General features: G+C 53.1%; 1 long non-coding RNA gene across 1 annotated transcript; it reads right to left on the minus strand.

Moving 5' to 3' along the window:
* Positions 1-10,133: 10,133 nt before the first annotated feature.
* On the minus strand, positions 10,134-27,499 carry LOC116284931 (uncharacterized). The gene is made up of 3 exons (XR_012062617.1): positions 27,429-27,499; positions 15,044-15,200; positions 10,134-11,210 (listed from the first exon to the last, which is right to left on the minus strand). It is a non-coding gene; the product is annotated as an uncharacterized lncRNA (long non-coding RNA).
* Positions 27,500-27,842: the final 343 nt, after the last annotated feature.

Raw genomic sequence — 27,842 nt, forward strand, 5'->3', positions numbered from 1 at the left:
AGCTATCAAGAGGAGATTAGGGTGCTTCTTGGTGCTCATACACATTAGAAAAAAAAAGTAAGACCGTTCAGGCCACACCAAAAGGTCAGTTTGAGGGTTGGGGAAAGAATTCTCTATTTCCTCCAGGGCCTGGCCTTGGTTTGGCCCCACTTCCTGTTCCAAACTGGCCGGTCAGGCCTGCCCTGATTTAACCCCTCCCCTGCCCAGAGTCACCTCAGCTGCTTGGCCAGGGCCTAACCTGGCCCAGTTGGTTTGATTAGCCTCAGCCTGGATTTTAAGGCAAAACTCGGTCTCTCCCCTCACAATCCGGGATGGCCCGCTGCCCACCCTGTGCGGCTGCAGCGCTGCAGCCCCTCCAGTGCTCCGGCTTCATGGTGCTCTAAGGCCCCAGGTCAGTGGGTCGCTCAGCATGGTCCGTCCACTCCTACTCTCCCCGCAAGTTGAGCTCAGGAACCGGCACTGGGAGGAGCCGCAGCCCCCTCGAGGCCGCTTCAGAAACCCTTTGCCCAGACCAGCACGCTCTGCCGCCCACTTGCTGTGCGAGCTCCGGACCCCATCTCCCTGTCCAAGGAGCAGTTCCAGTGACCTCAGACATCTTTCCAGCTCCACCTCTCACAAAGTCCACCTTCAGGGTGGTACTTCCCTCCACCTCTGTCCACATACAGAAGTCTCAGGGAAGGCTTTTGATTGGTCCTGGTTAGGTCACATGCCCATCCTTGCACCAATCACAGAGCTAGGAGAAGGGGTGAATGTGATCAGTCAGGACTGGGTCACATGATCTCCCTGGCTGCCAAGGGGCAAGGGCAAATTACTGTATTTGTTACCTCCCCCCACCCCCCAATCTTGGGGTTTGAGTGGGAGAAGCCACTCTCCCAGGTCAGGGATGCAGTTCCACGGGGCAGGGAGTGGTGCTGTGGGGAAAATCCAACCGCCAGATGTCCACAGTCAGGGTAAGTCCAAGGTCGGGTGGGAGCAGGGTGGGACAGAGCCGAGTGGGCGGGACCGGCAAGGGGAATGCATGGGGACCCCACCCCCTTCCGCCACATGTCCAAGGAGAAGGGGTGCAGTGAGATCCCCTGTGCAGTCCCTGTGCGGCGGCCCTGGTGCCTCCGGCCTCCCTTCCCTGCCGCCAGAGCACACATTGCAAACATCTGCCCTGCTGACTGCTGGGGGTCGCCCTCCTGGAGTTTCCTGCTGCTGACAGGAACCGTTCGCCTTTTTATTACCCGCAGCGCACATCTGGGAACACTCTCGGATCAGTCTGGCTAAGCCGTGGGCTGAAGAGCCTACTCCTAGGCCAAGCTCATGGGAGCGGGGGAGTAGGGGCTGCGGTGGGGGCAGCGTGAGTCTGGGAAGCGCCTCCCCCCCCACCTCGAAGCTGTCCCATGTGACTGGCCTCCTGGACAGCGTCCACAGAGGGGTTGTGTAACCAGCCTTGTCCAGGAGGGAGGGGACCGCCTGGGCCCAGGGTGGGGTCCCACCAGTAAGCCTGGCCTGCCAAGTCCAGAAATGGGCCTCAGGGGTGGCTTTGGGACAGGGGACAGTGGGGCTTCTCTGATTAGGGGTTGAGGTGTTAATTCTCCCCCTTCTTTTCCTTCCTTTTCTTTCTTTCTTTCTTTCCTCTCTTTTCTTTTTCTTTCTGTCTTTTTTCTGCCTTCCTTCCCTCCTTCCTCTCATCCCCTTTTCCTCCTTCTTTCTCTTTCTTTATTTTCTCCTTTGTTCTTTCCTTTTCTCTCCTCTCTCTTCTCCTTGAAATGACTGTTAATTTTCCCGCTCAAAGAGCACATCCTTTGAAACTGAGCTGAAAGCAAGAGCCTGAACAAATAGCATTATTTTAGAGAAACCTGGTCTTTGTGCTTAAAGATAACCGGATAGGTAGGGGAGCTGGCTGTGTCTTGCCCGCCTCTCTCCATCATGTGTTGAGTGCCCTTCTCCTTGGGCCTTTAAAAGTGAAAAATGACCCTTCAGCCTGCAACTACAGGCCCAGAGCTTTCCTGATGCTCATGAGTGGCAGATGCTTGCTTCGGAGGTGAACACGGGTGCGGAGGCGAACACGGGTGTGGAAAGGGCTGCACAGATCTCAGCAGAGCCGTGAACTAGGCTGAGGTGCTAAGGAGCCCTTCCAGCTGTAGCCACAAACCCACCAGCCCCAGCTGGTGGGTACCAGGCAGCCCCTAACTTCGCTGACCCTCTGTCCGTCCATCCATCCATCTGTCTGTGTCTCCCTCCATCAGCCACCTGCTCAATCCTCCATCAACACCAGGAGGCTTTATTTATTTATTATGACATGTGTATTTTGTATGCAAGCGTCAGCTCTTTCCAATGAAGAAAACCTCACCAGGGGAGTCTGGGTGGCCTTCCTATGGCTGGGGGAGGGGATGCTATTGGTCCCAGGTCTTCTCACAGCCCAGAGCAGCAGAGAAGCCCTGAGGTATTACTGAGGCTCTCAGCATCCCCAAAGCTTGGCCAGGAACATTCTCTGTGTCCCTTTAGTCATTCATTTATTTGTTTCACGAATATTGACTGAGTCCTTCTGGGCATCAAGGCATGTGTCAGATATGTGGATTATAAGAGTATGCAAGACAAAATGTCCCTACCTACTTCATTTTAGCAGAATGTTAGAAATGAACCCAAGTGAGTAAATGTAAGTGATGACAATTAAGAAGGAGGGTGAGCCAATAAAGGCACCAGAGCCCATGGGTCCAACGTTGACCTGCTTCAGAGCAGAGGCTCCTTAAACCTGCGCTGGATAGGAAGACAGGGTCCAGTCTTATAAGGAGTGGGAAGAATGTTCCAGGTAGCAGGGGCAGCACATGCAAAGGCCCTGAGGCAGGAACAGCTTGGTAGTTTCTAGGATCTGAATGGAACGAACAAGAAGGATAGAGGGACAAGAGGATGTTGGGGGTATGGGGCCTGATAACTGGGCCCCTGTGGGCCCTGGCCAGGACTTTGGGCTTTGTTCTAAGAGCAGTGGTGAAGTCAGTATGTAAGCTTACACAGGAGAGCATCATGATCGGCTTACCTTTTAGGAAAGGAAGACCCCTCACCAGGTGGTAGGAGTGGTGTAGGAGGGGCAGCAGAGAGCAGAGAGAGCCAGGAGGAGTCGACTGTAAACATTTCAGCAGAGGTGATGGTGGCATGGATAGGTGATGCCCTGGATGTGGAGAACAGCAGCCTAAACCTGGAGAAGTCAGAGGGTCCCCTCCTCGTAAGGGGAACAATTAAATAAGCATTTACAAGACAGAGTAAAAAACATAAAATATACAGGCAGCTCTGAGGAGTCATTCATGAGGGGCATCCAACCCCATCTTGGAACAACCGGGAGGGCTTCCTGGAGGAGGAGACATTAAAGCTGAAAATGGAACGATGAGTAAGAGCCAGGAGCAAAGGGGGTTGGGGCAGTGGGGAAGTCCTGTTCCAGGCAGTGGGAACAACCTGTGCAAAGGGCTGAAGACAAGAGGAAGCATGTGCGTTTGAGGACTCCTGCAGGCCAGTGCTCTCAAGAGCAGCAGTGAGGAGGTGAGACCTGGGAGCCAGGGCTGGGCTGTGACTGGCCTATTGTCACGGAGTGGATAGGACTTTGTTCTGTGGGCTCCAGGGGACACTGGACGGTTTACGTCTCAGTGTCATCATCAGTTTTGTGGTTTTGAGCGATCCTGTTGGCTGCAGGTGGCATTGGTGTGAGGGAGACACGCCCAGAAGAGGCAGTTCTGACTCTGCTGCTTTTTCTGAACTGCTCCCTGGAGAATCAGCCACTGAGCAGCTTAGCTCTAACAGGCCTCGCCTGGAAGGTGGCAGGTGGCATGCAGGGCACCGTGGGTTCAGGAGTTAGGCAGACCCAAGCTCACACCCCAGTCCTGCTCTTGTCTGGCTCCGCGACAGATGGGTCAGTTGAGTGAGGTGAGATGCGGCTTCAGGAGGGTATTTCCGTTTTATGGTCTTGGAGTTCTGATCGCTGAATTTTTCCTCCTGGATCTGGTGCTTTATGGTGGCCTGGGTCCAGCCCACCTGCATCCGACTCACCTGGCCCCACCTCAGAGCATCCCAGAGATGTGGGTGATGGCATCACTTGCCATGTCTGGTGTACTAGGAACAGGATCTTTTTCATTAAAAGAGGAAAACATAGAATACGTTTGTCCTATGCAAAAAAAAAAAAGTGACAATGAAAATACGTATGTTCATGTATAACCGAAAAATTGTGCTCTACACTGAAATTTGACACAACGTTGTAAAATGACTATTGCTCAATAAATAATGTTTAAAAAAAAGTAACAGCGATATTTCAATACAGCAAGGCTACTTAGTAAGCATCATTTTAAAAAAAAGAATACGTTGTCCATTAAAGTTCTTGCATGAGTAACCTAACTTTTGAAAAAAACTTTAAAATATTTAAAGCAATTAAGTGCCTCCCTGTGGGGGGCTTTGGGAGCAGCGGTTGAGGCTGGTGGATGACTTGGCCCCTGGGTCATAAAAAGCAGTGTTTGGAGAAGCGGATGAGATGGAAGGAGAAACACTGATTACGGGGATTAGGCCCACCGATGTTCATGAGGCTCATCGTTGACACCCCGTAACTACAGCTTCAGCATTATGAGCCCGCTGAACTCAGCATCAGCCTGGGGTCCGCCAGGGGCCTTTCTCGGGGGAGCAAGCGCTACTCAGACTGTTTGGGGGGTAAAGAGTCACACCATCTATTTCCATTCTTAACACTCCCCCCCCGCAACAGCCTGACCTGGGCTGTGTTTGAATCAGGATCCAAATAAGGTCCGCACTGTGAAGGTTTAATTTAATATATAGACTCTGATACATAGGTTTCCCCTCCGCTTCTCTCTGCCTCTGTCCCCCTCCATTCACTGTTGTCTCTTCGTGTGTGTCTCTCTCTCTGTCTCTCAGTCTCTCCTCTGCCCTCTTTGTTGCATTACACTGTATTTATTGAAGAAACAGGGTTGTTTGTCTTGGAGAGAGTCCCACCGTCCTGAGAGTCTATTACTAAGTGATGTTTATGTGTATTAATATACAGAAGTCCAAAAGCCCTTGGGCTGTCTGGCCTTGTCAAGCTCAGGGCTGCGGGCAGCAGGGCCACTCATCCTCAGCAGTGGACTGTCCTGTGCCCTGTAGGACATTGAACAGCATTCTTGACGTCCCCTCTGGGAGGTCGCTGACGTGTAGGTGTTTGTTGGAGGGCCTCCTGGGTCAGCACCGTAGGGGGAAGAGGGCGGCTTGGCCGCCCCTACCCCCACCCCCAGGGAGCTGTGGCGCTGGAGTGGCCCTTGTAATTGACCCCAGCTTAGCTGAGATGGCTGGGATTTTATGCACCAGCGTTGGTAGGTCACTGAGCCCAGGACACCTGGGAAGGGCCTGACCTGGGTGCAGCTCGCTTTAAGGGGCGACCGCTAAGCTGTCTACTGACAGCACTGCCAGTCATCAGGACGCATCCACTTTGAGGGGGTCTGGGCAGCCCAGCAGGTCACCGGAGTGAAAGGATGTGCGTGTGAATGATGGGTATGTGTCTGAGGTGTCAGTGAGGGTGGCTGCAGGGCCACGAGTGCCCGGGAAGAGGCCCGGGGAGAGGCCTGGGGAGACGAGGCTAGTTCTTTCGCTCCTGCTCTGAGCCCCTCCTGAGCTGGGGCTCACACAGAGGTGGGTCTGCAGAGGTTAACAGGTATAGTCACTGAGCCCAGGGCCATGGGAGCAGCGCAGGTGACAGGGGGCATCGTTTGTCTTAGAGAACTTCACAACAAAGCAACTAAAAGGCCATCTGCTTTTTAATATGTAACAGTCTCATTGCTGTATAATCCACATACCGTAGAGTTCACCCGGGTAAAGTGTACAATTCAGTGTTTTTAGTACATTCACAGATTGTGCAACCGTCATTACTACCTGATCCCAGTACATTTTCACCAACTCAGAAGGAAACTCCTTTCCGGCAATCTCTCCCCATTTTGCTCAAGTCCCCACCCCTAAGCATCCGCTGATCTGCTTTCTGTCTCCAGGGAGTTGCCTGTTTGGGGCATTTCCTGTAGGTGGAATCATACAACGTGTGGTTTTTCGTGACTGGCTTCTTTCACTGGACGTAATGTTGTCAAGGTTCATTTGTGTTGTACTTCATTCTTTTTTAAGGCTGAATAATACTCCAGTGTATGAATAGACCATATATACTGATCCATTCATCCGTTGATGGATATTTGGGTTGTTTCCACTTGGGCTATTATGAAGAAAGCTGCTCGGAACACTTGTGGACACGATTTTGTGTGGATGGGTGTTCTCAATTCTCTTGAGTTGATACGTGGGAGTGGAATCACTGGGTCATATGATGACTGTATGTTTAGCATCTTGAGGAGCTGCTGGACTGTTTTCCAAAGCGGCTGCCCCATTTTGCATTCCCGTCAGCAGTGTGTGAGGGCTCCAGTTTCTCTGCCTCCTCACCAGTACTTACTGCTCTTGTTTTGATTCTAGCCGTCCTCCTCGGGGGTAGGAGATGCTATCTCACTGTGGTTCTGATTTACATTTCCCTAATGACTAACGGCGTTAAGTATCTTTTCATGTGCTTGTTGGCCATTTTTATGTCTTTCTTGGAGAGCTGTCTATTCCAGTCCTTTGCCCATTTAAAAATTAGGTTATTTGTCTTTTTATTGTTGAATTGTAAGAATTCTTAATTCTGCCTGGATACAGATCCCTCATCAAATATGTGAGTCGCACCTAATTTCTCCCATTCTGTGAGCTGTCTTTTCTCTTTCTGATGGTCTCCTTTGGTGTGCAAAAGGTTTTCATTTTGCTAGAGTCCAGTTTCCTTGTTTCTTTTGTTGCTTGTCCTTCTGGTGTCATTTCTGAGGCCCACTACCTAACCTAAGGTTATGAAGATTCCCCCTATGTTTTATTCTAAGGGTTTTATAATTTCAGCTCTTGTATGTAGGTCTTTGATTTATTTCAAGTATATGGTGTGAGGTAAGGGTCCAACTTCATTCTTTTACATGTGGATGTTTAGTTGTCCCAGCCCCATTTATTGAAAAGACAGTCTTCTTCCATTGAGTGATCTTGGCCCCTGTCAAAAACCAGTTGACTGTAGATATGAGGGTTTATTTCTGAACTCCCCATTCTCTTCCACTGATCTCTGAGTCTGTCCTCAGGCCAGAACCACACAGTCTTGTGGACTACAGGTTTGTAGAAAGTTTTGAAATCAGGCAGGTGTCCAGTCCTCCAACTTTGTTCTTCTTTTTCAAGATTGTCTTGGAATTTTCCAGATAAATTTTGCATTTCCATATGCAGTTTAGGATCTGCTTGTCAGTTTTTGAGTTGCTTTTTATTCCAAACAAATGATAAAATCTTTCTTCTACCACCATGCCCTACTGGGGTCCTAAGAGAGTGGACTGAAGAGCTAAGTGTCTGGGTTGAAGCCCTGGCCCCACTGCTTACTAGCTGTGGGACCTTGAGCAAGTTGCTGGACCTCTCTGTGTTTCACTCATTTCAGGTGTGTAATATGGGTGATGAATGTCCCTACCTCATGGGGTTGCCGTGAGGATGAAATAAGCAAATACAGGTGAAAGACTTGATTGTATATAATAAGTGCTCAGTAAACATTAGCTGCTGTGATAGGCGCGTGTTGCTTTTTTAAGCCTTGCAACAGTTCCAGAAGGTGGAGGTTCTCAGCCCCACTAGGCACAGGATGCTCCTGGGGACTTTAAAACATGCTCTTACCAGAAATTTTGATTTGATGTGTTCAGGGTGCAGCCTGGGAATCAGTTGTAGTTTTTCTTTTTCTCCCAGGTAATTTTGTGTTTTTCTCTCTCTTTAAAAAAAAAACTTTAAATTTCTTTTTTGGGAAGGAGGTAATTAGGTTGGTTGGTTGGTTGATTGGTTTATAATGGAGGTACTTGGGACTGAACTCAGGATCTCGTACATGCTAAGATAAGCATGTGCTCTACCACTGAGCTGTTTCACTCCCCACACCAGGTAATTTTAAAGGAGGTGGACTAAGGACCTTTGTTAGATTGAACACAATCATCTCCACTTGGCTGGTGAAGCACCTGGTGTGCACCCTCCGACCAGTCACATTCACGGATCCGGGGGGACACATCCTGCCCCCAGGCTTCACTGTGCAGCAGGCACATGCCGTGAGGAGGCTGAGTGTGGCTAAAGGGCAGGTTGTTGGCATGACATGACATGTGACATGAAATACAAATACTCTTATGAGCAATGGTTCAAAAAGCAAGCTCCCAGGGGTGGGTGGCACGAGGGGACCATGGGGTGCGAAGCCACCCAGGAAGCAGTGATGAATCAGTACTCACCCCATCTCCATCCCAGGACTGCTCAGAGGCCTAATGAGCTCAGCAGTGAGGATATGACTGTAATTTCCTGTGGCTACTGCCACAAAATCCCACCAATGCTGTGGCTTGGACCAACACAGATACCTTGTCTTGTTTGTCTGGTGGTCAGTCGCCCTGATGTGAAGGCGAGAAAGGGGCTTCGTTCATTCTGGAGGCTCTAGAGGAGATGGCCTCTCTGCCTTTCCAGCCTTCCAGAACCTACCCCAGTCCTTGGCTCATGGCCTCTTCCCCCATCTTTAGAGCCAACAACGTCATCTTGCAGTTCCTTTCTCTCTGACCCTGCTTCTACTGTCCCATCTCCTCTGACCCTGACCCCCACCTCCCTCTTCTGAGGACCCCTGTGATGCCTCCTGGATAGTCCAGGATCATCTTCTGTCTCAGGAGCCCACTTTGATTATCCCTGCAAAGTCCCTTTGCCATGTTAAGATCACATATTCCCAGGTTTGAGGGATGAGGGTGTGGACATCTTTGGAGCTGTTATTCTGGTGACCGTGATGACAGTAGTTAACATTTACTGATTCCTTCTGACCCACCGGGCACTGTGCTTTTTGTACCAACCACATGGCTACCCTTGGAGAGCTAGGGGTCCCATCTCATCAGTGGGGCACCAGAGGACAGCAGAGGCAGGACCAGGACTCCCACTGGCTCTCTTGACCACGCCATGCGCATCTTCCCTGTGGGAGCGGCTGGGGCCACGTCCGGGACCCAGGAGGTTTCAGTCAACATTGGAGGTGGAGGAGCTATCATAATTGATCACAATTAGCACTAAATGAACTGGGCTGACAATTGGTGCTGAGATGGTGAGAGGAGTGACAGTCTCCCAAAGGCCTCAGTCAGGTCTGGAACACTGGGTGTCTGAGAGGAGCCTAGCTGGGGAGGAGGCTCCTATTGGTGGAGAGGCCTGAGAGAGCCCTGAATGCCGAGTTTGTGTGTCTAGACTTGATTCCTTAGGCAATGGGGAGCCATAGAAGGTGAGTGAGCAGAGGAGGAACATGAGAAAGAGGGTGTTAGGAAGGCTGCCCCTCGCAGGCTTAAATGCCCATCACCCTCACCCAGGGCAGCTTTTCTGTCCCCTTCTCAGGCCCATGGAGTTCCCAGGGGCCACCTGGCCTAGTCCCTCTGGAAAGCACCAGGGCCACCGGCACCTCTTTCCTGTGCCCAGGGCCCCTCGGTGGCCGGAAGCAATGCATTGTAATGCTGGCCTCCAGGGTTTCCTGCAGCAGCCCAGGGCCTGGACGGGTCTTTGTGAAAACCCTCCCCAGAGAGCCCCGTGCTGCTTGGCCAGGGTCAGGCCCAGGGGCGGCGGGAGGGGAGTTTGCTCTGGGGCCTTGGGGAGAGAGTCTCACAGGAAGTGGATGCTCTCTGCTTACTGGGCTGAGGGGGCCTTTGCAGCCCGTCCACCAGCCTCCTGGCTCTGGGTGTGGGTCACCTCCTAGCCTCCCCTGACCCGGTGGTGGTGGCTGCCAGCTCGTGACCCCCAGCTGGCCGTGGTCGCCTCCATTCAACAGAAATATCATCTGCGATGTCAGGGACCTTCGTGGAGGCCGTGTCCTGCTCCTTGTCAGCCGCACTTCCACCTCCCACGGGCTGGGGCATGCTCCCCTCCACTGGAGACGTTGGGGGTGAGCTGTCAAAGGTCACCCTCGACCCCCCCTCCCCCGTCCCCTCCCGTGACAGCTAGATCTTGTCACTCTTGGCCTCTAACCAGCCTTTGGCTGAGGCAGAGACACACAGGCCAAAACAGAATTTTATTTATACAAATAGTGTCCACCCAGTGCTGAGCAGACAGAGGGCGCTCAGTAAATTGGTGTCAGGGGGCCAGGGAGGACAGTGTTGGAAGGGAGGACACCCTGCTGCCCAGCCCAGCCAGGGGCAAGGAGCCTCCCACCCTGACTGTGGCCTGCCACCTCTCCAGAAGGCTCTGCAGTTCGAGGCCACAGTACCCAGAGGCACAGCCTGGCCCGAGGCAGCCTCCAAACCCAGCCAAGGTCACATCGCACTTCCTGTCATTGACTCCTGAGGCCAGGATGTGTTCCCCGCGGCCTGGATCCAGTCGGCCCCAGATTGCAAGGGGTTGGGGCGGGGCCTGGGCTGCAGCTGGGTGTCAGGGACCTGATTCCTGCCCTGGGGTGGCTGGAGGATCCTTTCTCTGAGCCCCCTAGTCTCTTTGGTCCCTCTGTCCCTGCACCTGGAGCACCTTGTCCCCACTCTGCCCATCCACACCCGGCCAGGCTGGGAAACTGAGCTGCCCCTGGGATCCTTGTTACTGCAGAGCCAAGGACAGATCAGGATGTTTCCATCCACCTACAAAATCCTCCTGAACCCTGCTGTCTTCCTGCGGACCACAGCGATACGCCACGGGGGAAACAAGACAGAGCTGGCTGGAAGTCTGGATGCATGATTTTGAGCTCCGTGACCTCACCTAGAAAGTGTCCTTCCCCCTGAGAGCTGACACCACTCAGCTATGGGTCTCCCCTGGCCCTCAGGCAGGCTGCAAGGAGGAAAGGGCTTCCGAGGGCTTGTTTTCCACTGCCAGAGAAATCGACTACCTCCCTAGCCTGTGGATCGGGTCACCTTGGTGGCCACTGAACAGTCAAGGGAGTGGAGTGCTGCTGTTAACTGAGCAGCTACTGTGTGCCAGCCTGTGCGGGGCCAGCACACTGGGCGTCTCGTTCAGCCATCAGTGTCCAGAGAGGCAAGTGCTGTTATTGCCACATTACCGGTGAAACACCCAGACTTAGGGAGGGGTCGTGACCCATTCAAGATCACCCAGCTGGTCAGGAGGGCCTGGAAGCAAGGACATCGGTCTTCACCTTCTGTGAGGGCTCTGTGGATCCTTCTCCTCAGTGTAGGCACAGTGCTGGCCTCAAGAAGATTCTAGGAAAAAAGCTGAGCAATAAAGGAAATGATTTCCAAGTGTGGGGCATGTCATGTGAGCAGACCTCTGATGGACAATCAGGGAGCACTTCTTGGAAGAGGTGACATCCTCATTTCCGCCTTGCTGAGCCCTGAGAACAGGCAGAGCTTTGCATCGAGAGGGGACGAGCGCTCCAGGAGCTGCTTGGGCAAACGCTCTGCCGAGAGGCTGAAATAGGCCACCCGCCTGGAGTGCGGTGATGAGGAAGGGGAGGGCAGACCCCCCGGGGGCCAGGAGGGTAGCTAGACCATGTGTGCTGTGGCTGAAGCCACACCACGCTGGGTGCTGTGGGACAAAGATGCCTAAATCAGGTTTCCTGCCTTTGAGGAAATTCCAATTAGATTTGAGGTGAGATGCAGAAGCGTGATAAGGTGACTAACAATGGCAGGCAGGCGAGGAAAGTGAGCAGGACCAGACAGAGAGGGTGCAGGAGCCCAGGGCAGGCGAGGCCCTGCCTGAACCGGGTGGAGGTGGGGAAGGCATGGGCAGGACCCCGACAGCAAGAGGGGATGTCCAGGGCATCGTGGGAATTTCTTGTGGCCACTGAAACAAATGACCACAAATGTGTTGGCTTAAAACATCACAGGTTTTTCTGTTACTGCTTTACAAGTCAGAAATCTGACGTTGTGGTCTCCCTGGGCTAAAATCAAAGTGTCAGCAGAGCTGGTTCCTTCTGGGCGCTACAAGGGAAATCTGTTTCTCTACCTCTCCCGGCTTCTCAAGGCCACCACATTTCTTGGCTCGTGGCTCCTTCCTCTGTCTTCAAAGCCAACAGTACAGCGTCTTCACATTTCTCTCTCTGGTTCTGACTCTCCTGCCTCCCTCTTCTAAGGACCTTGTGATTACGTGGGGGCCACCCAGATAATCCAGGACAGTCTCCCCATCTCAAGGTCCTTCTCTTCATCCATCTGCTAAGTCCCCTTTGCCATCTAAGGTCACGTATTCACAGGTTTCAGGGAGCAGGACGTGGACACCTTGGGGGTTGTTATTCAGCTGACTGCAGGTCAATATCTAGGTGGACTTTTGGGGGCTAGGCATCCAGGACCCCAGGGTCAAGGTGGGCGACAGGACTGAGCTGCTCCCTAAAGGGGCTGGAGAGGGCTGAGGAGCCGCAGAGAATTGCCGCGGATGTGACTGTTACATGCAGCTTGCACCGACAGCTGAGGTTGGTGGGGGTGGGGAAGCCCTGGCTTGGTCTCTTGCCAGTTGTGTGACCTGGGACAGGTCACGCTACCTTCTGAGCTTCAGTCTTTGCAGATGAAGAGCAGGGGGCATGAGAGGGTGAGGGGAGTGCAGTGGGATTGCTGACACAGTGCCCAGCACGCAGGAGATGGTTAGCCTGCAGGGGCAGCTGACCCCGCGGGCCTCCTGTGCAGGCCCTGAGGAGACTGTGCCATGGGAGAGTGCTGGCCAGGCCGCACCTGGGTGAATGGTCCGTCCCAGGACCGTCTCACAAGCTGAGAAGGTAAAGGGTGTCCCAGGAAGAACAACTCTGGGGAGCAGTAGGTGCTTAATGGTTGTGTGTAGGATGAATGAACAAGTGAGGCGGGGGGCACCAGTGTCGGGACCTAGGTCCAGGCAGGGGAGAGGGCCTCAGAGGGGAGAGGTGAGGGCCGCTGAGCTCTGCCCGGGGACGGAGCCGCCGGCCAGGGCCCAGGGTGGGCAGAGGCCTGGAGCTCAGCTCAGAGGCCCTCCTCTCCCGGAAGTGCCCCTTCCACCGTAAGAGCCCTTTGACCTGATGAACGGCCTGAGTGAACCCGACTTGGGAGGGGCAGCCGCAGAGCCCGCAGACCTGGTCAGTGACCGCCAGGCGGGTCCTCCCACCCCAGGGCCACTGTGCAGGGGACAGTCCCAGGTGTGGTCAGGCTGGCCTCCTGGTGGGGGGCACATGACCAGGGCCATCAAACCCCCAGGAGAGGTGTGACTAAGTGCAGGACAGTAGCTGCAGTGAGAGATGAGTGGAGAGGGTGCTGCCCTCCTGCTCGGGACCCCGGGAGTCCTCACAGAACAGCCCTCAAGGGAGACCCATGAGCCACCCAGAGTCGCCACGGGCCCAGTTCTTGCCACATGCACCCGCATACCTGGACAGGCTGAGATTCACACCCGAGGGACCTGTGCGTTGACAGAGCACCTGCTGTGAGTCCTGCCTCTTTGTGTGCTACTGAGTGACCCTTCACCTCTTTGTGCCTCAGTTTCCCCACTTGCCAAGTCAGGGGAGAACACTACCTACCTCATAGGATTGTGATGGTGATTAAATGAGTCAGCCTGTGGGACACCCTTAGAAGTGGCCCCTCCCTGGGGCCTGGCAGAGCCTCTGTGAGCGCCCACTGTTCTTTTTCTGTTGGCACAGCTTGCTGGTCCTCTCTGTAATGCATGGAGCATGGAGTGGAAGGCGGGAGGCAGACGTCATAGTGATGGGGACAGCTGTTTGGGGCTGGCCGAGGACGGCCAGATGGGGGCTGTGCCTGCTGGTTGGCTGGGGTGGATCCAGGACACCCCAGCCTCGGCCAGACTAAGAAGATGGACTGCCTCTATCCCCAGGATCTGTAATTCTCAGAAGGACCAGCTGGCGCTTCCTCTGAACACTCCCCACGGGGTGTCAGCTCATTTACTCTGCCTGTGACTTGGTGTGGGAAGCACCATCCTTACTCCACTGTACAGTTGGAGAGAGTGAGGCGCAGAAGCAGGGGGGAATTTATGATGTCACTCAATTTGTACGGGATTTGAACCCCAGTCCCCTGACTATAGAGTCCTTCCTTTTTGTCAATTTCCAAACTGCCTCTCTGGGGCACTAGGGAGCCACAGATGGCTTGAGGGCAGGGTAGTGATGTGAACAAAGTGGAGTTTTGGCAGACTGGGTGTGGAGCAGCCTGCTGATGGGCTGGCTGGGGGACCTGGGTTTGTGCGTGGAGTAGGGAGAAGGGGGAGAGCCTCTAGGAGACACTGTCCTGCAATCAGGCAGGAAGTGGTGTGATGGCCCAGGGGAGGGGTCAGCGAGGCTGGGACACAGCCAGGAGCCAGGTCTCAGGAGAATTTCAAGATGGAGGATGAGATGTGCCCATGCCACTGAGGGCTAGGGGTGAGAGGCCAGTGGCTCAGGCCACTGGAGACGTTTGGCTACCTGAGGACGGAGACCCACCCAGGCAGCTGCAAGTGGGTCTCCCTGGCTTATTTTTGCTGCATTTTCCTTACCTCCTCTTTCCCTTCCAGTCAGAGCTGACTTGGAGTCCCTGGGAACACCCTAGTGGCTAGGCCTCCCAGAGGGCCTTCTACCTGGTCACTAGGGACCCCAGTGGACTACATCCTGCCCCTTGCCGGGAGCCCAGGCTCTTAGGGATACAGTGTGGCCTCCCTTCCCCCTAGATCTATTAAAATCTGGCCTGAAAGTCGGGGAGAGGCAGGTCCTCACTCTGCAAAGATGGCCAAGGGCACATCTGCCTGCATGGAGGTCCCAGGACGAGTGTCCTGGGATGCTGGCCTGCTGACCGACCATGCTGTGTTCTCACCTGGCCCCGAGGGCTCGGAAGTCTGCTAGCCTGGTGGCTGACCTCGGGCAGTTTCCTTAACCTCTCTTGATCTCTTTCTCTGTAAACATGGGGAAATTAATAACAATAAATGTTAAAAGATTCCCTTCTGATGGGATTGTTTTGAAGATTTCTTGAAGAATAATGAAGGTCAGAGTAGCAGCTGCAAACAGGCTCATTACCATTCCACCCCCACTGGCAGGGCTTTACCTGGGGAGCTGGGGAGATCATGACATAAATCTAGCCTTTCATGAATTGAAGACTGTTTGTTGAGCACCTACTGTGTGCCAGGCAGTGTTCCAGGCATGGGGGAGAGAGCCACATCTGTGAATAAGTGGACAGAACCCCCAAGCATCTCCAGCTTTCAGTCTGGGGATTGTGAGCCCAGCCCTGGGCTCAGTCCTTCCACGTAGTATCTCATTCCCCTTCACAGAAATCCTGCAAAGAAGCACAATCATAATCAGGCTAACTGCCCCCCCCCTTAAAAATGGAAGCAAAACACACATCACATAAAATTTACCAATCTAACCATGTTCAAGTGTACAATTCAGTGGCCTTTAGTATAGTCACAAGGTTGTACAACCCTGACCTCTAATTTCAGAACATTTCATTACCCCAGAAGGAGACCCCATACCCATTCGCAGTCGCTCCTGAGCTCCCCTCCCCAGCCCTGAGCAGCCATTAATCTCCTTTCCGTCCCTCTGTGTTTTTTCTGTAAATATCCGGGACGTTTCTTATGAATCCTCCGTTTCGTAGCCCTTTGTGTCTGGTTGCTTTCACTCTGCGTGGTGCTTCTTGGTGGTTTATCCCCATGATAGCCTGTGTCAGGACCTCATTCCTCTTTAAGGCTGAATATAACTCCAGTGTGTGGACGGACCGCATTTTGTTAATTCAGTCATCTGTTGATGGATATATGGGTTATTTCTACTTTTTTTTAATCCTCATTTAAATACAAGGGAAGTGGGACCAAACCAGCTACTGGCTCAACACCTGCCTGGGACGCAGCAAAGACCCTATCTAAGAGGAGGGGGAACCCATTTGCACACCAAGAGCTGCTCGTCCGCAGCAGCTGTGTTCACAGTAACCCAATGCTGGAAACCATTCACGTGTCCATCGACAGGGGACGGGTGCACAAACGGGTGTCATTGGACACTGGAACACCTTCCATTAGTATGAAAGGAGGAGGGACCCATGCATGTGGCAACTTGGAAGACCCTCAAACACTTCCTGGGCATGAGAACACGCTGTGTGGCTCCATTCGTCTGAAAGCCTAGGAAAGGCAACTCACAGTGACAGAGCACACACCGTGGTTTTCAGGGGGTCGGGATGGGGGCCGGCTGGGAAGGGGCACTAGGGAGGGTTTTCGGGGTGATGGAGATGTTGATTATTTTGATCTGAGTGTTGCTACTCGGATGTTTATATGTGCCAAACTTACTTTCATGGATGCATTTCATTATATGAGCTGTGCCTCTGTAAAGGCGGTTTGAGAAAAGAGCTGTGTGTCCCGGCCTCTCCCACCTGCTGTCCTCCGTGCCCCTGCTCTCTGGACCACACAGCCTGGGTCCCTTTGTTTGCACGGTCCCTGAGTTTGTAGCATCTTTGAGCTCACCGGTACTTGGCACACAGGAGGCCTGTTGGAAAGTGTGGCTGTAGGCTGACTGAGGTCTGTGGACTTCCCACCGGGTGCCATGACTCTGCCTGGATGCGGGCAGAGCCCAGGACTGGGAGGACTCTGTTCAGAGCCCAAGCCCAGGGCCACGTGGCTCACTACTGTCCCCCTAGGACTGAAGGCCAGGTCCTCATCTGGACCCCGCAGTTCTGGCTGCCAGCTCTCTCTGCCCTGGTGGTGGGGACACATGTACCTGGTGGGACATCGTCTACCCAGGGCACCCACCGAGGTTCCTCGCTTTTCTACTGCACTCTGCAGCCCTCCTCTAGTCTCCACCCTCTACCTCACAGCTGACGGAACCCAGGCTCAGAGCGGTGATGTCCATGACCCGGGTCTCGAGGAGGGATGGGGGTAGACCCAGGACTCAAATGCAGGCTGCCGCCAGCTGGCCCCTGTGTATCTGCCGCTCCCTCATTGCTGGAAGCATTGGCCCTGAGCCGTCTGGCTGGGTCAGGACATAGGACACTGATGTTGGCACATGAGGTGCTGGGTGTCTGGGGCCCCGTGTGTTCTGGGTCACTGCTGGAAGTCAGCCCCAGTGTCTGCTGGTCTGCTCCAGCTGCTCCACTAGGAAGCAGCTGATTTGGGGTGATGAGGCTGGCAGGCTGAGAGGGCCTTGGGGGGCTCTGTGTCTCTGACTCTATCTTTGTGTCTCTCTGTGTGCAGGGTCTTCTGTACGTGTCTATGTGTGCACGTCTCTCTGTCTCCTTCTGTCCCTGTCCCTCTCTGCCTCTGCGTCTATCTTCGTATCTCTGTGTTTGTCTTTATATCTCTGCCTCGTCTCTCTCTCTCTCTGTATCTGTCTCTGTGTCTCTCTATCTCTGTCTCTCTCTGTCTTTCTTTATGTATCTCTGTCTCTGTCTCTGCCTCTCTGTATCACTATCTCTCAGACTCTCTGTCTCTGTCTCTCTCTGATGTTTCTGTCTCTGCATGGTCGGAATCACCACGTCCCCTCCTGCTTCTGCTCCGGTGGGAAGAAAACCCTTCTCAGGGCGGGGACTTGAGGGAGGGGGACAGGCCCGCCCTGACCTGGCACAGCTCCTTCCCAGGCCTGCTCTGGCGCCTCTGGGCCGTCGGGAAGAGGCATTCAGCCCAGGGAGGCCAGGGCCTGGCAGGCAGGCCTTTCCTGGGACAGGACCGCCCGCTCCCCGCCCACTGCAGCTGGCTGGCTTTCCTCTTTACGCCTGTAGGATAAATTCCCTCTCGCTGGGTCTCTGGGGCCCTGAGCGCTTGCGGGGGAAGGACCTGCCTGCTGCCCTCCATGCAAGCACCCCCAGCCGGCAGACCTGGGGTTCTGAGGGAGGGGAGGAGAGTGAGGACTGGGCCTCCCCCCTCGATGCTGCCTTGTCCTCCCGTGCCCTCCTGGGACCCTACTGGTCACACCCCGGCCATCCTCCCACACCGCTGTCTGCACTGCTTGGCTCCTGTTTGGATGAGCTGCTAGGTAGCGTCTGACAGCTTTGAGGGGTGAGGCCATTGGCAGGACCCCGAGGTCAGAGCAGTCAGGACAGGGCTGGCCTGAGCTGCACTACAGCCCACCCAGAACAGCTATCTGTTCCGAATACAGAGCCCAGTGGGCTAAACATGGCTTTGGGATCCACCAATGTGGGTTCACAGCCCATCTCCCCAGTGTCAGGTCTACATATCTCCAAGTTCAAGGTCACCATCTCCCAGGAAAGCTGAGATACAGACAGGGCCCCCAGCCGCATGGACATCAGCTCCTCATTTCCCACCTACCACCCTGATGGGAAAGGCCAGCTCTGCCCTTAATGAGGACAACACATGCTCACAGCCTTTCAGTGGATCTTCACAAAGTGTCCTTCCAACTGTATTCATGAAAACCCACCTGTACTGACAAGCCCCCACATGGCCCAGCTCCATCCCAGGCTCCTAAGATTCCGTCAGGGGCAGGCAGTGCCCATCCTGGAACGGGAAATCTCCACGAGTGCCATTAGGCCAGTGCAGGAGAGGTACCTGGCCTGCGGGAGGAAAGGTGTCAGGCAGTGCCGGCGGCGTGGAAGAGGGTGCCTGTTAGAGAGCAGGGGTAGCGCAGGGGAGAACACACTGTAACTGTGGCTCCTGCTGGCTTACTGGGTCCCCCTCCCTGCCCCTGATGGATCAGAAGCTGTGTGTGTCTCCCGGGCCTCCGCCTGCAGGCTGGCACGGGGCACCACACACCAGGGTCCCAGCAGCTGGGAGTGTGACAGCTGGGCCCCACCCTGGGGACAGATTCCAGCATGTTCCCTTCCAGGGTGGAGGCAGATTCAGTGAGGAGGAAGGAGGGGGCCCTAGGAGGGCCAGTGGTGGGGCAGCTGGGGAGCCAAGTCCAGGCTTGCCCTGGGCAGGCTGGCAAACGACTTGCCATGCCCCGCCCCACCCCTCATGTGAAAGGGCTGTTGATACTGACCACACAAGGTCACGTGAGACTAAAACAAAAGCATGTGAGGCTAAAGTCGAATGAAGGGATTGGATCCACGGTGCGTTGTGCGCTACCTCCTTCCACACGTCAGCTCTGAGAGGTCATTATTACTCTCACTTCACAGGTGAGGGAGTTAAGGCTCAGGGAGCTTCAGGCTGTCTCTCAGGGTCTTGGCCACACAGCTGGGAAGCGCTTGCATTTTAAAAGTTTTGGCATCTATATGACTTGTCTCCTCAATGGGTTTACAGGCTCCCCAAGGCCCTATTTCTGCACCTGGCAGGGAGCCGGCTGGACAGTTAGAAATCGATGAGTCAATCAATGAATGTTAAGCTGTGTGGCCCCAGGCCAGCTCCTTCACCTCTCTGGGTCTGCATTTCGATACCTGTCAGGTAATGGGTGGGTGCATCCAGTTCTAAAAAGCTTTTAGATCAAACTCCAGGGACCCAGGGATGAGAAGGGCAGGGTCGGGCCTGAGCACAGGGACTTTCCAAGGTCCCTGGTCATTTTTAGCTTTGCTCCCAGTGGACAAGTGACCCTGCTCTGTCCTCGGCCCGGCCCGCTCTCGGCGAGTTCTTTTTCTGGCTGTATGAACTCAGGCCGTGTGCAGAGCCAGAGTTAAACTCAAGAGGGCCGGACACGTGGCCTGGGCAGGGAGCCGGAGCAGATGGCAGGCCACCTGTTGAGGGGTGGCTGTGAATCAGCGGCTCCTGCCCAGCGGCCTCTCTGCCGCCCATGCCGCGCCCCTCCCTCCCTCCCACCTGCCTCCCCACTCCACTCTAGGCCCCCAGGGCATACATTCCAGGCCTGGGACTCTCAGAGAAAGGGGAGACACTGAGGCTGGTTCCCTTGAGAGCCTGGTTCTCTGGGCTGGGGGAGGGAGAGGTCCCTAGCAGCCAGGCAAGGGGCTTTGTCCACCTTCTAACAGGACTCTGAGAGGGGCTGTGGCTAAGCTGTCCCTGAGTCTCCTGACACTCCTGCCCCACCACTGCCCCCCGAGGGGGTCATTTCCCCAAGTCTTTGGGCAGTTAAAAGATTTTGGAATTCTAATAATTGGAATATTATTGGGAAAAAAACCACGAAGCAGTATATATTCATGGTTCAAGGTAGAAACTTTTGAAAATACCCATAAGCAAACCCCCCCCGAAACCCACCATCTGTAGCCCCTGGTGTCAGGTGTGTCTGCTGCTCTGGTCTCTTTTCCGTGTACACATGTGTAATTTTTTTTCCTCTTATTTTACTTTCCCAGTATGGCATTCATCACCTTCTCAGTCCATACCGATGTGGCCAGAGCATGATTTTTAAAATTTTTCATAGTATCATTTTGGATGGCTACCTCTTTATACAGGGCTCAGTCCCTTATCCAGAGTTCTAAAATCGCAAAAGCTGGAAAAACCAAGGTTTTCTGTAACTCATTTGGCCACAAAAACCTGCCTTGAGCTGACATGAGAGTATTTATAGCCTCCACGGCTCCCCCTTGGCATGAAGATTCATGTATTTTGCTACAGAAATCTTAGCAAGGTTGGTTAAGGGTGCTGCGCAGACCCCACTGAGGTACATGGTCATATTGGGCACAGGCAGCATTTTGTGTGTCTGGAATCCACAAAATTCCGAATTCTGGAGCTCCTCTGCTGGATGTACTAGACTTTAACTGAGTTGGATGTGATCAAATGTAGCTTACATTTGCTGGATGTAACACTCTGCGGGTGTTTTGTGCTTAATACTCATGTCAGCAGGGAGAGATAAAACACTGGTGTTGTATGCAGCTCGCAGATGGAGACACGGAGGCTCAGGGAGCTCCCCCATCCAGACTGAACCCAGATCCTTGGCTGCCAAGTTCTAGCACACACTGCCTCCCTGCCTCGCGCCCTGCTCTTTCCTGATGTGATTTGAGACGGCACCACTATCAGTGTTTTTCAAACTATGGGTCATGAGCCGCCTGTATGAGAATCCCGGGATGGTCATTAAAACAATGCAGATGCCCAGGCCCCGCCCAGCTGGCGACCCAGATCCTGGGGAGGGCCACAGGCAGCAGCGTGCCAGATGGGCTCAGGTGGTGCCGGGACTCGTCAGGTTTGAGCCTGTCCGGGTCCCAGGGACTGGGGGGAGGAGAAATGCTGCCCAACTCCGAGTGGACGTGTGCTAGCGGGGTCCCGGGGGCTCAGCTTTGCCTCTATCCCCTGCTACCAGGGACAGGGCAACCCTGGCTGCCAGCTCAGGAACCTTGTGTCTCTGGGGCATCCCAAGGCTACCGGGCACACCCTGTTGGTCTCGGAGCCATGGCTGGGAATGGGCTCTCCAGACCGAAGCTGTTAACCTTGGTTACCATTGAGGGAGTCACAGCTCCATTCAGAAGTTACCTTCCCTGTCTGCTCCTTTCTCAGGACGTGACCTTCCTGTAAATTTCAGCACAAAATTCCCATGTGAGCGCCGCCATTCCCTGCCCCTCTGCTTCTTCTCAAAAGAATGGTTGTGTCATTTATCTTAATCCAGCCTGCCTGTCTTCCCTCCTTGCCTTCTTTTTTCTAGGAATAAATCCTTCTTTCCTCCCACTGTCTATTTTTCTATTTATCCATCCATCCACTCTTCCTTTCTCCTACCATCCATCCATCCATGTATCCATCCGTGTATCCACTGATCCATCCCTGTATCCACCCATCCATCATGGCACCCAGTGAGTACCCAATAAATCATAATTGAATGAATGAATGAAGTTTCTCCAACCAATTTACCCAGTAACCTTATGAAAGAAGGAAACAAGATTCATCTGGAACAAGTGGTTCTGGCTGAATGAGTTCCTCACACCCCTCCTCATTCATTCATTCATTATTCCTTCTGTTAGCAAATGTTTATTGCGTGCCCCTAGGTGCCAGGCATTATACCAGGTTCTAGTGCTGGAGATACAGTGTTGAGCAAAACCAGATGTCCGGCCCTTACCCTTGTGGAACTTGCAAATCCTGGGGGGAGACAGATGTTAATCGAATAACCACACTCATGAATTCATAATTGCAAACAGCAATAAGTGCCCAGAAGGAGAAGAAATCACCCAGCATATCCCAGAGGTTCCCGAGCCAGGCCTGGTGGGGGCAGGGAAGGCTCCTGTGGGGCTTGGGTCCTCATGCAGGAGTCAAAGGATGAGCCTATAGCCGCCAGGAAAGTCAGGTGGCTTGAGAGAGGGAACCAAATAAAGGGACCTGGTTACAAAGGTGGGAATGTAGTTGAAAGAGCAAGTAGGGGAGATTTGGAATGGCAGGAAGCTGTTGTCACCTTCAGGCTGGAGGGACAGAGAGGAGACAGTTACTGGAGCTGCTGCTGGAGCCACAGAAGAGATACAGCCATTCTAGAGACAGTGCCTGAAGAGGGAGGGGAGGATGGAGAAGTGGAGAGGGATAGATGTAGAGGGAGAGGTTGGGGGGAGAGGTGCAGAGGGGAAGGGAGGAAGGGAGAGGGGAAGAGAGAGGAAGAAATGGCTTCCCCCTCCTCCCACCCTTGGGTCTCCCTCCAGTGCCTCCACTGGCTGAACCAAACGGGGAGGCTGAAGGCAGGGGAAGCTGCGGCTTGTTGTTTGTAGGGTTGGCCTGCAGAGCGGGAGGAGAGTGAGGAATGGCTTACATCTGGCACAGCAGGAATTAAATAGGCACAGAGGGGAGGGCATCAAGTTCCTGTCAGCCAAAACAGCATGTGCAAAGGCCCTGTGTGATGCAGAGTGCACAGGCCTCTTAGGAAGGCCAAGGCACCAGGAGGGCATGAGAGGCCTAGAGGTCTTGGGGTCTCCTGGAGCCCTGGGCAGGGCCAGAAACAGGGAGCTCCATCTTCCACCTGAGAGCTGTGAAGCCTGAGGATTTTAAGCAAGATGGAGACCACCACCAGATTTGCACTTTGGAACAGATCATGCTGGCCCCTGGGTGGAGAGCACCTGTGAGACATCCCCAGAGGGGGAGCGGGCAGGAGGCCATGGCTGCCCCTCCAATCCCACCCACAACTCCCAGCTTCTGCCTCAGGCCCGGCACCCCACCCCGACCCGGTCTCCCCACCCTCTGGCCCAGCACACCCACAGCAGGAGAGCTCCACCTTCTTATAATGATGCGGCTGCTTCCTTGATCTGCTGCTTCCCCCAGATGAAGTCCCCTGCTCAGCCTGCCTCGTCCACCCTCGCACCCTCTGCTAAGCCCCCCAACTGCCCGTGGCCTGGGCGAGGGTGCCCGCCACCAAGGCACCTGTTCACGGCTGTTTTTTGCTTCTCCAGTGGCTCAGCTTTCAGATCTGATAAATACTGATGGCCGAGCAGGGTCGAGGGTAGCCCCGCTGGGAGATAGTCTTTCTGCAAGGCACTTCAGGGTGCCCGGCCAGGGTTGCAATGGGACACTGGGGCCTCACTTCCAGCCTCCTGGCCTGCCCCCACCCCACCCCTAGCCCAGTCCACTTGGGGGCAAGCCTGGAGCCCGGGAAGCCACCCAGAGCATCAGACTTGCTCTGTTCTCTCTGAAAGCTGGAGCTAGTCATCTTGTGAGCTGACCTTTGGGGTCTTGAGGAAGAGACGGGTCAGGAAGAATTTCTTGAACAACTGGGTGAGGGAACCTTGGCCTCAAAACCATGAACCCCCATTTTCTAAGGAGTGAAAGAGCTTTAGGCTGAGCATTGCCCTTGAGACTGCATGAGACCTCGGACAAGTCAGGGCTACCTTGCACCTGGGACCCTTTACTTGTTAAAAAATGGAGTGGGTGGGTTGGAGAGGGTCTACGGTCTCAACTCTCCCCAGAAGTATGCACTTTTTTTTTTAAAACTGAAGTATAGCTAGTTTACAATTTTGTGTTAAGTTCTGGTGTGCAGCACAGAGATTTAATTACACATATATACATACTTTCCTTTTCATATTCTTTTTCATTATAGGCTATTACAAAGTATTGAATATAGTTCCCTGTGCTTCACAGTAGGACCTTGTTGTTAACCTATTTTATATATAGTACTTCGGATCTGCAAATCTGAAACTCCCAATTTATCCCTTCCCACCCCCTCTACCCCTGGTAACCCTAAGTTTGCTTTCCATGTCTGCAAGTCTGTTTCTGTTATGTAAATACAATCATTTGTGTCATTTTTTAAGATTCCACATGTAAGTGATATCATATGGTATTTTTCATTCTCTTTCTGGCTTACTTCACTTAGAATGATGATCTCCAGGTCCATCCACGTTGCTGTGAATGGCATTATTTTATTCTTTTTTATGGCTGAGTAGTACTCCATTGTATAAATATACCACCGTTTCTTTATCCAGTCATATATTGATGGATATGCAGGTTGCTTCCATGTCTTGGCTACTGTAAACAGTGCTGCTGTGAACATTAGGGTGCGTGTATCTTTTTGAATTAGAGTTTCCTCCAGATATATCACAATGCATACACTTCTTGAAGGCGGGAACCATTGTGGGGAGCTACAGAGGGCAGAAAGGGGCAGCACCTGCTGTGTTCTGGGTGCTTCTGCGTACAGGGGTGTTTTGCTCTCCCCCAGGCCATGAGAGGTGATAAGCATGGTTATTCCCCATACTTGTCTTGACTACGCAGATATGCCTGAGAAGTTCAGTTGCTTGCCCAAGGCCAGGCAGAGAAAAAATGGCAGGGCTGGGATTTCCATCCAGATGTTGAAAGCCAGAGGCAAAATACTGCAGCCCTGAAGAGTGTGGGCTCTGGAGCCAGACAACCTGGTTTGGAACTCTGGCTCTGTCACTGAGAAGCTGTGTGATCTTGGGCAAGTAGTGTAGCCTCTCTGGGCTTCCATCTCCTCATCTATAAAGTGGAAATAATACTTGCGCCTCTACCTCATGGAGCCAGTGGAAGGATTAAATGAGAGGATGGATGCAGATTTAGAACAGAGAGTGGCTGGCTGAGGGTCTGGGATGGCCTCCCTCTAAGACCCACTTTCTTCCCACTGCACCATCCTGCTGCCCGTTTGTTTGGAGCCTTTGCGGCGTCTAACCCAGCCCCCTAGGTGGGCAGGCGCTCAAGAAATGCACTTTGAACCCAGGAGGGAGTGGAATCAGGACACAAAGTGGGAACCAGGGACTGTAAGTCACTGTTCCTGGTGAGCGCTGTCCTCTCGACAGCTGGAATGTTCTAAATCATTCTAAGACCTGGGCAGATTGGAATTTTAAAATGTGTTTCCCCTTTTAGAGCAAGCCATGCCTAAGTATTTCTGGCCTGTGAAAGGAACACAGTTTCAGAGCCAGGGCAGAGAAACCACGCGTGCTCACACAACCCAACAAAAATACCAGCCACCCAGCCCTTTTCCTCTGTGGCCCATTTGGGCTGCATGTGGGCTGCTGGGGGCTGGCAGGAGGTGGGTGCCCTGCAGGGCAACGGCCCACAGGGTCAGGCTAGTGGGTGGGCACCTGAGAGGAGGGGTCGGGGACTAGGGAACCCTGGGAGTTCCACAAGCCACCACCAATGTAGTTTCAAATATCTTAGGGTGCACTGAAATCTAACATATACCCACCCCATGACCAGAAGCTCCTGTGTTTTCAACAAAAAACCTGGACGAAAATTTTCAGAGACACAATATTCATGTTAGCCTAAGATGGGAGCTCCTGAAAAGCCACTCAACAGTGGAATGGTTGAATATATTATGGTATACTCATCAATGGAATACTATATAGCAATGGAAAAGAATCAGGTACTCCTAGGTGCAAAAACAGGGAAGAATTTCATAGATGTAAAATAGGGCCACAAGCCAGACTCAAAGAGTACATATGATGTACTTCTATTTATATAAAACACAAAGACAGTCTGTACTGACACAAGCTCTAACACGGATAAACCCTGAAAACATCACGCTAAGTGAAAGAAGCCAGTCACCAAAGACCACATATTGTATGATGCCATGTATATGAAACCTCCGGAATGGACAAACCCATAGAGACAGAAAGTAGACAGTGCTTGCCAGGGGCTGGAGGGATGGGGAGGTGACAGCTAATGGATACAGGATTCCTTTGGGGGGCAATGAAAATGTTCTCAAATTGATTCTGGTGATGATTGCACAACTCTATAAATATGCTGAAAGCCACTGAACTGGTGGGTTGTGTGGTATGTGAATTAGATCTCAATAAAACTGCTAAAGAACAGTTTGGCATTAGAAGTCAGGTTGCCCGGGGTTCTGGCTGTAAGTCGTTCCCCTTGATCGGGGGTAGTGCCTGGACGAGGATGCAGGGAGGCTCCTAGGAGGCTGGACATGCCTTGTTTCTGGGTGCTGATGACGCAGATGTGCTCAATTTGTGAAAATTCCACAAGCTGCACCCATAGGACGAAGCACCCGGTTCTCTGTACATGTACACGCTTTTCTGTAGGTAAAAACCTAATGAGCGGTCTTAAAAATCACTACACCCTGGTGTAGTTCTGGACACACACTCCAATCCTGCTTGACAGCCCCGTCAATGAGTCCAGCACAACCCATGGCAGAAGTGAGAGACCAGGGCAGGCGGGCTGGCAGTGGGGTCTGGAATATCCTTCAGTGACTCAGAGGAACAGCTGGAAAGGATCTGTGGCTGCTCCAACCACCCCCACCCTGCATTAGCCAACAGTGGGGACCTGCCGCAGCCCACCGAGTATGCCAGGGCCTGAGACCTTGGGCTGCTAAGGGTCCAGGGACACTGGGCTGGGCTGTGGCCACTGATGGAGCCTTAGGCAGGACTCAGGGGTGTCCAGCAAGCCCTACTGTTAGCCTGCCTGGCAGGACCCAGCCAAGGACAAGAACCAGAGGAGGCTGGCCCGGCAGGCCAGGAGCTGGGCACCTAGCAGGATAGATAAGAGCAAGGCTCTGGGGCCAGACTGCCTGGATTTGAATCCAGCCCTGCCAGCTCAGCTCTGTGACCTTGGGGACGTGTGTTCACCATCCTGAGCCTCAGTGTCCCCATCGGTGAAATTGGGTAAAGACTAATACTTATTTTGCAGACCATCATGAGATCTAAACTAGAGGATGATATGAGCTTTGAACACAGCACCTGGCAGTCAGCGTCCAGTAAACCTTAGCTACCATACACACTGGTGGACGCGAACTGGTTTGTCTTGAGCGCCTACTGTGTACTTGCCTACTGGCAAGGCAGTTGGAAGTCACTACGGTCCACTTTTGTTTCTACCACCTCCCCTTCCCTACATTCTCCAAAACCTCCCTGGGCTTGGAAGCCTGGGAACTAACCACATGAATGATTACTATGGATTTTGTGCTGCAAATCAGGGGTCTATTGAGAAGCCAGCAGCAAGGGAGACTTTGAGTCCCCTCAAGATTTATGTGGAGTGTTTGTCTTGTCATTCCCAGAGGCAGGTCCACCCTAGTGATCATTTATCAAAGGAATTCTGCGAGGCCTTGAAGTTCACGGCAGTTGGGGTCTCGAGATGGAAGAGTTCTGGGGAATGGTGTCACAGGAGGGAGAGACTGGGCTATTTGCTTCTGGAATGTTTCTCAGGTTCACAGGAACCAGGCAAGATTTCAGGAGCACCTAATTCTGCTCTTAGACTATATACCCCATGCCCTGATCCTTAATTGTATAACACAAGCGGTGATTTTTTTTTTTTTAACAAAAAACTTTGTGCCTTACAAAATGCTTCTGCGTAGGCTGCGTCAAGCCCCGGAGATGGAAGGTGGTCCTCTCACTTCTACCCTCTGATGCTCCTGTATTTTAAAAAGGAGGGGGGGATGCGAAGCCAGGGTCATCAGACACACCATATATTTTTAATATTTACATGGAACAAATCTGCCCAATGTGTAAACATACAAATGTAAGGAAATTTCATCAGCCCTGGCAGCTGGGAGCTTATCCCGGTCTTAGGATCTGTGCCTTCGAGCCTCAGTTTCTCCATCTCTGAGATGGAGCTGGTGAATCCTGCTTTGCCCCCCTAGATGGCTGTGTCATTCGAGCTAACGGATGTGAGACGGCTCATAAACCCAAGGCTTCCATAAATCCTAGGGATTTTTTTTTTATTATTGTTAACGGTTACATTCCTTCCCTCTG

The sequence above is a fragment of the Vicugna pacos genome, chromosome 21, assembly GCF_048564905.1.
Source record: "Vicugna pacos chromosome 21, VicPac4, whole genome shotgun sequence".
NCBI classification, from domain to species: Eukaryota; Metazoa; Chordata; class Mammalia; order Artiodactyla; family Camelidae; genus Vicugna; species Vicugna pacos.